Source organism: Bison bison, unplaced genomic scaffold (assembly GCF_000754665.1).
Source record: "Bison bison bison isolate TAMUID 2011002044 unplaced genomic scaffold, Bison_UMD1.0 scf7180017864346, whole genome shotgun sequence".
Lineage (NCBI taxonomy): Eukaryota > Metazoa > Chordata > Mammalia > Artiodactyla > Bovidae > Bison > Bison bison.
Window position 1 is genome coordinate 674,895 of NW_011494918.1, and position 8,928 is coordinate 683,822.

Genomic DNA, 8,928 nt, shown 5'->3' on the forward strand with positions numbered 1-8,928 from the left:
AGATGAGCAGATAGCTCAGAGGCAGATTCCAGAGCCCTAATAGGATAAGTTCAGGTAGACAGGGCTGGGGAGGTGATGTTGAGAGGCTGAAAAACACACTTCACAATATTGATTGTTTGTCGTGTCTTACTCTTTGTGACCCTATGGACTGTAGCCAGCCAAGCTCCTCTGTCCATGCGGTTCTCCAGGCAAGAATACTAGATTGGGTTGCCATGCCCTTCTCCAGGAGATCTTCTCAACCCAAGAACTGAGCCTAGGTCTCCTGCACTGCAGGCAGATTCTTTACTTCTGAACCACCAGGGAAGCCCCATTGACTGAGTAACACAATGATAATTATCTGCTGTCAGCTCTGCTTTGTGCATTGACATGACAATGGATATGATAAATCCCCACTCCATTTGGGCCAGTATCCTCATTGTTATCTACATTGTTAGGAAATATATTCCCAATGAGTCTTAGCTCATGATACTCATCATTCTTGGAACCTCCCCATCCTCTCCAGTGAACTCTCATTTAGTCTCACAGCCCACATTCCATCCCATCTCTCTGAAGGTTTGATTTTATATTGTATGCTGCTCACCCTGAATTTGGAAATTTAATATAAAATAAAATAGGACATACCATTTCAGAACTGGGAATAAAGACCTTGCCAAAGATTTACAGTGAATTAGTCTTAACCATCAGTAGCAGTTGTTTAAAGGAAATGCCTTCTTTATTAACTATTGTCAAGATACTATTTTAAGAGGAACCATTTAAAAGTCTAGAAAATAGAAGAGTTTCACATAAAGAAAGTTAAATTGGTGAGATTCTTCCTTTCCCAAAGATGATTTCCATGCTGTAATCTCTTACTGACATGTCACGATGTTTTCAATATGAACTGCATATTTCATTTTCCACCCAACTCTCTGCAGATAGAGATATGTCAAAGAGAGATCAGATGACAGCTTCTAGCAGGGCCTCACGGGTGAAAACTTGATGGGAGATTTTCATAGGTCCAGAGCCCACCTTCAAGTTTGAAGTCTTGAAAACTCAATTTTCCCAGACCTCCTAAAGGTCATCAAGCTTTTGGACTCAATTAAGTTAAGAAATCTGCATCTACCAAACTCACACATCAGAATATGAATTCACTGGGAGTGGGAGACATGTATGGAAATATAATCTAAATTGCAAACTCAACCATATTACTCCCCTGCTTAACATTTTTAATATCTCCTTTCTGTCTATAAATTGCTAGTAAGGCAAATCTCAATATAACCACTTTCTGTCTCATCTCCTTCTAGACCGCCCCCCCTTACATGCAACCTATTAAATAATATTCCAATTTTCATAAACCCACAATGCCCTCCAATATTCTTTAAGTTCCCCACATTTATTTTTCTTTTTAGTTTATTTAATTGGAGGCTAATTACTTTACAATATTCTAGTGGTTTTGCCGTACATTGACATGAATTAGCCATGGGTGTACATGTGTTCCCCATCCCTTTTAAACATAGTGCCAACCCTGACTTACCATCCTAATCATCCATTTTCACTTCTAATCTTCACATGAGTAAATTCAGGGACTTCCCTGGTAGTCCAGTGGCTAAGACTCCAAGTTCCCAATGCAGGGACCTGGGTTTGATCCCTGGTCAGGGAACTAGATCCTGAATACTACAACTAAAGATAAAAGATCCCACATGCTGGAACTAAGACTGGGCACAGCCAAATAAATAAAAAAGTTAGTTCAGATCTCCCCCCATCTGATGTGGCCCACCACAGACTGAGTAATGTACTTCTTCTCCATACTTTTAATCCATACTATGGTTTTCTCTTTTATAGATCCTCTCTCTTCACATTATGATTTTAGGTTGAATTCCCTATTTGTCCTAGTGGACTATGAATAGCCTGAAAATGTTAATGATCCATTTTATCCCTGTAACCTTAGTGGTGGTGTACTTAAGACATGGGAGTACTTAATAGTGTTTAGTCAGTGAATGAAAAAAATATTCTCAGGACTCTCACTTCTGGTTGGTCAGAACACTCAGACTCCAAGTTACAGACCAGAACCTTATTTGGTAAGATGCCTTTAGGACAAGAGTTGCTAGATGCTTGTAATGTCTATCTTTATCTAGTCAAGGTCACCAGGTAAAAAACCCTTCTCTTCTCTATTGATACTTTTGTTAGCATCCCAGTGCCCTTTCCCCAGATGTTGTTTTTGTCAGTGATGTCTGATTCTCTGTGACCCCATGGACTGCTGTACTCCAGGCTTTCCTGTCCTTCTCTATCTTCCAGAGTGTGCTCAAACTCATATCCATTGAGTTGATGATGCCATTCAACCATCTCATCCTCTGTTGTCCCCTTCTCCCCCTGCCTTCAGTCTTTCCAATGAGTTAGCTCTTAGCATCAGGTATCCAAATTATTCAACTTCCAATGAGTTAGCTCTTAGCATCAGGTATCCAAACTATTCAACTTCAGCATCAGTCCTTCCAATGAATAGTCTAGGTTGATTTCCTTTGGGATTGACAGATTCAATCTCCTTACTGTCCACAGGCTACTCAGATAATATGACTTAAATTTCTATCCCTTCTTGCTCAGCAACTCACTTTATTCTAATTTTTACACATAATTATCTCAGTCATTGCTTATTATTTTATAAGCTTTTGTTTCTCAACACCAGTTGCATTTTAGTACTGAGGCAGCACATTGGTTGTCTTGATCAGCATGAGAAATACTGTGGTCTTCTGTCTGGCTAGTTTTCTCAATTCCCCCAAACAGAAATTGGAGAGCATCTTAGTTTTATCATTACATCATTATCGTCTCTTCAGAATCAGTTACTTCTGCCAATAGGTAATTTTACCTATTATCCATGGATGCTTGTTAGCTTACATTTCAGAGGCTGATTTCTGCCACTGTGTCCTCTATTTCTGAAACGAAACTACAGTTCCTGTGCCTGTCATTATTAGGCATGCCTTCTAGAAATAGCTGCCAACTCAGTCTAAATTTGCATAGTGTCTGGGCCTTGGCAGTAGAAGGAGGATAGCTCTACAAAGCCACCTTCCTAGGTTTCTACATGCCAGAGGAAAGATGGTCCCTGGGGAATGGCCCTATGATAGATTCTTGAGAAGGATACAGCTTCAGCTGCTGGCACCATGAGGAATATCCTAGTTTGCTTTGCAAAGTCTGCCCAATCTTGGCTCACCACGCTATTCAGATAGCCTTCCTAGGAAAGCTGGCTGTGCTTCTTATGTTCGTTTATTCTAAACACAGTGTCTTCTCCTCATCCCTCGATGCTTATTGTGTGGTTTAATTACTACCCTCTGCCTAGTGGTTGCCAGCGTGATATGCTGTGAGACTAATGCATACAATGCGATGTGTGCTTGGAGGGACTGACAAGCCCAGCTTCTAAACCAGAGTCTCAAAGGGAAAGACCAACAAAACCCGTCGTCGAGAAAGTGATCATTTCTGTGCCATGCAATTATATCCTTTAAAAAGTATACCTCTGGTGCACTACCCTGCCAACAGTTTACTGACGACCAGGAAACAAAACCAGCAGTTGATGTGAGAATGGCTATGGAAACCCTGTAATCATCTTAAAAATAGATTTATACAGGGAACCTGATTGTTAGGAATGTAGTTTTACACTCTGTCTCAAAAGAAAAAAAAATTTCTTCACACTTTGGCCATTTTAATTTCTACAACAACACTGTGGATATTTGGGGTTGGAGGAGAGGTGGGAGGAGATAAGGGAGAGAGGAGGGACCAAATCTCAAAAATGCTGTAGTTTTTTTTTTTTTAATGTCATATGCTTACCCTCAACTTACCACCCGCAGACACCCCCATACACACCACATCCCTATCATTATGGGAACATCTCCCTACTGATCACACCCACCAAGAAGCCATAAAAATAAACGTTGTTATCACAAATAACCACTTCTCTAAGTTCTACTTTACCTCATCCACATCCTCCACATGCAACACTCTTCAGTACTTCCTTTCCCACCATGAAAGCATAAAATGCACATGTAGATCACAGTCTTGCTCTTCAGGATCCACTCACGGTGGAATTGCTGGAGAAGTACCAATGGAGATTCCCACCCCTCTTTCCCTGAAACTTGCAAGTTAAAGTGATGAGTCTAATAAAGTCAGGGAAGGTGTACCAGATTGAAGAAGTTACAAAATATCAATTGACCCTAGCCTTGGGAGAATGGGAAGCTTGGCCTGAGAATTTAAATGCCATTTGCTAATGTTGTCAATTAAATGAGTTGTCTCTAACTGATTTTATGAGAGGAGTATACATATTCTTGAGGGAGTAAACTCTGCAAATAGATGACTTGAGTTTGAATCCAGATTCCTTCATTTATTTACTCATAATCTTGGATAAATTAAAATCTCTCTATGCCTCTCATCTATAAAGTAGAAATTTAAATAGTACATACCTCATAAAAGTTGTCAGGAAGATTCAATTAGTTAATATATGCAAAACACTCAGAAGAAAGTGCTATTTACTCATATTTGTTATTGTTGTCATTGCTGTTGTTTGTATATCAAAATTCAGAGGATTAAACCAACTGGTAGAGAAATTTTTATCCTATTTAGATAACTCCATAAGTACTCAGTTTGGAGAACTTGATGGAATTCTTTGGAAAATACAAATAAATGACTCAGCAACTGTCCTGTTTAGCCAGGAAAATGGCATTGTATGGTTGATTCATAATGACAGAACCAATTTCTTCCATATAGAAGTGACCTGAATTATAGGATAGGTGATGGAGTAGGAAACAAGAGGGGGTTAAATTTAAAGTCAAAGGAGAGGAAGAAAAAACATGAAATGGATAGCAGAGAAATACAAAGCTTAAAACATGATAAAAAAAAATAATGCAGGAAAACACAAATACTTCTAACTAGTACTTAGGTCCATATAACCTGTAAGACTATTTTGTCAAAGTTGAGTTATTTTTTTTTAAAAAAAAACTTAATTTACCATGTTTTCATTAAAAGTGACCTGCACTTTGAATATCGTGTAGGTGTTAGAGAAGTTAGACTATTTTATGTTCTGAAGAATTTGAAATTCGCCATAGCACTTCAACTTCAAATTCAAAACAGTTGTATCACTAGATGGTAAACTCCTTGCTAGCAGAAATCCTGCCTATCTGGTTCACAGTTGTCTTATTTCACATACTGCCCAGGATGTAGTAGGTACTCGATAAATATTGAGGAAATGAAAGAATGAGTCATAGATTAAATGAGTGAAGTCTCTCAGCATGCTTGTGATGGAATGGAGTGTTAATAATCTGGGATTCAACAGTGATTCCATGGAAACCCATCAGATGTAGAAGGAGAAGTGGGATCTTGTCCCAACTCTGGAAAATATTGGCTCTATTTCATTTGCAAATTACCTGAGATGATTTACAGCAGTAAAAATAATTGGTCTTTCATAGGTATCATGTGAGGGAGAAAAGTTGGCAAAAATGCTTTGTTAACCATAAATCCATGCACAGAGCCAATTACCTTTTTAAATGGGTAAACTATGGTCTCAAAAAGAAACTCCCTCAGGATTGTTTGTTGTTGTTTAGTCACCAAGTCATGTCCAATTCTTGCGATCCCATGGACTGTAGCCCCCCAGGCTCCTCTGTCCATGGGATTTTCTAGGCAAGAGTACTGGAGTAGCTTGCCATTTCCTTCTCCAGGGGATCTCCCTGACCCAGGGATCAAAATCACATCTCCTGCATTGGCGGGCAGATTCTTTACCACTGAGCCACCAGGGAAGCCCACCACTGCTTAGAGAACTTTAATTCAGATGGTACATTCATTTTGAATTCGTCTTTACATAAATCATGGGAAGGAAGAGAAATTTGAGAAGTGGAGAGAAAGAGGAGAAGGTCAGAAGGAAATGAAGAAGAATTAGAAGAGGGAGAGAAAGTACTTTCACCTTTGACAGGAGTTATGCAGCAATGGTGAGAATAAACATTCTGGAAATCATTCTTGAAAAATGAACAGCCTGACCTTGATTCTTTTCCCAGATCTCCTCGAAGGGTTGAGGCTGGTATTTGGAGTGACTTTTCAATTAGCCAGTCCTCCAGAAGTCTGCATTCAGGCTGGGAGATGCTTGCCAGGGTAGTGGCTTTTATCTTATTCAGTCATAAGGAACATGGAAATCAATTTTTCCCAATCTCAGTTATAGCTGGAAATCCATCCTTTTTAAGTCAGCAGGAAGATTAATCTATTGAATGATTTTCGGGATTTTGCTGACATATAAACATTTTAAGAATACATTACACTTTTTTTTTTTTTCTCCTTCCCTAGCACTATTTTTAAAATGAAGCCAACATGCTGTGCCAGCCAGGGGAAGAAAGATGGACACACATTTCCTCCCCACAAGAGTGCAACCCATTTTTTTCAAAGCCTGAAGCACGAACTTCAATTCACATTGGTCAGTGCCTTCCTCTCAAAAGACTGTCCCAAATCACAGGAAAGCCTACATTTTATGCAGATATTTATGATTCCAAATAATTCAGTTTAGGGGGTCCCATGCACCAGGTAGTGGGCTTCCCACATTAATGACTGCGAAGATTTGGTGGTTTGTTGCGCCTAAAACTGAGGGTGTCTGGACAATCCAAACCAGTGGTATTTTTAGGTAGTATAGGGCTTAACAGGGCAGTGTCTGAAATGTGTGTTGTAGAATTCCTGAAGCCTAAAAAGTCATTTCAAAGGGTTCAGAGATATACCTAAGCATCATCTGTAAAATAAATAAAACTCAAGTTCTCCACACATACATTTCTACATTTCAAATGCCTTTAGATACTATTATAATATAGCATTAAATAATACATTAATATAACATTATATAGTAAAATAACATTAAATACTAAATCTATAAATAAGTATATTAAATGTTATATACTAAAATGATACTATTATAAATAGAACATTGAAATTGAACATACCAATAAAAATACATACTATTAATTACACTAAATATACAAAACTTGAAGAGTACTGAACACAAAGTAACATTTATGTATTGAGCCAGGCAATAACTAAAATCATGCTTATTAGTATAAGTGAGAGTAAGAACATCTGTTAGGTCTCCAGGTGGTTCCTCATCCTCAAAAAGTTTTAGGAGCACTGATGGAGAGAGGAAAAATAGGCTTGAGTAATGTGGAGCTACTAAAACGAGAAAAGCCTCAAATAACAGTGATGCCACATGCTAGTGCAGAAAAATAATGCAGAGTGGGGTGGGGGGAGTGGACATGTGCGTCATCCTGATAGTCATAGGTCCACTCCAGTCTGTGAATGGCAGGGAGCCGGATGGACAGATTCTTGCCATCTATGAAGTTGTGCAGAATATGAATACAAAGGCAGACATACCAAGATACTGAAACTTAAGCTTCAGGGCCCTTCCCTTACGTTGCCCCTCCTAAGACTCTGGGAAAGACTCTAGGAAAATGGGGATTCACCTGAGGCTAAGACTCTATAAAATTTGCAAAAGCAAAACATTTTAACATCAATCGGTTAAGTCCATTCTTCCTTCCAATATAATTTCCCCTTTGTCAGGTGTCATTAGAGAGAGTATGGTCATTTGGAGGATTTGGGAAATTAGTTGGGGATGTATTTAAGTGACAGTTAGTGTGGGTGGATTTATGTAGTTTGCCATTACTTCCACTTAGATAGTTAAGGTATTGCTAACCAGCACAGTGTTGGAATGGCGTCCAAAACTGTTCATACTGCCCTCTGAGCTGACCTACGCATTAATGAAATGAAGCTGTGGGCTGGAAGTTATAGGATGAAATAAATACATAACTTTATGCCAGAGTGAAGTGGGAAACAAAAGAAAAACAAGATTTGAAAGGTGTAGCATCTGAAGTTAGTATATGTAAAAATTTCCGAGTAATCAGACATCTAAAATTGTAAGCAGAAGATTCAGTCCTTATCAACACTCGGTCGAGATAGAAATCCACTCTTAGAAGAAATATATTTGATTTTTGTGCAGAGTATACCATTATAAAACCCCATAGGATTGACGTTTTTGTGGGACCCAAGCCTGTGGCAGTGTGACAAACAGCGTGTAGATGTGTCCATGGTGATGTTGTGTTAATGAAAATCAAATTATGATCAATCATGCTGAAAGGAATAGTGGATTGTCTTTGTATTCTCTAGTTAGAAAATATTACAAAAATTGCCTTCATATGAAAAGATGGTCAAAGAGTTATTACAAATATCTTTAAGGAAAAATTAGTATAAAGATATATAAAGATTAACTCAATAAAATATTTTTTATGCATTTTATTATATTTGTGGAATCTTAATTTATAATGATGTATTTTCTTATCTAAATAAATGGGCAATTTTATTTTTTTTTCTAATTTCATTTTATTTTTAAACTTTACATAATTGTATTAGTTTTGCCATATATCAAAATGAATCCGCCACAGGTATACATGTGATCCCCATCCTGAACCCTCCTCCCTCCTCCCTCCCCATACCATCGCCCTGGGTCATCCCAGTGCACCAGCCCCAAGCACCCAGTATCGTACATCGAACCTGGACTGGTGACTCGTTTCATATATGATATTATACATGTTTCAATGCCATTCTCCCAAATCATCCCACCCTCTCCTTCTCCCAGAGTCCAAAAGACTGTTCTACACATCAGTGTCTCTTTTGCTGTCTCGTATACAGGGTTATTGTTACCATCTTTCTAAATTCCATATATATGCGTTAGTATACTGTATTGGTGTTTTTCTTTCTGGCTTACTTCACTCTGTATAATAGGCTCCAGTTTCATCCACCTCATTAGAACTGATTCAAATGTATTCTTTTTAATGGCTGAGTAATACTCCATTGTGTATATGTACCAAAACTTTCTTATCCATTCATCTGCTGATGGACATCTAGGTTGCTTCCATGTCCTGGCTATTATAAACAGTGCTGCGATGAACATTGGGG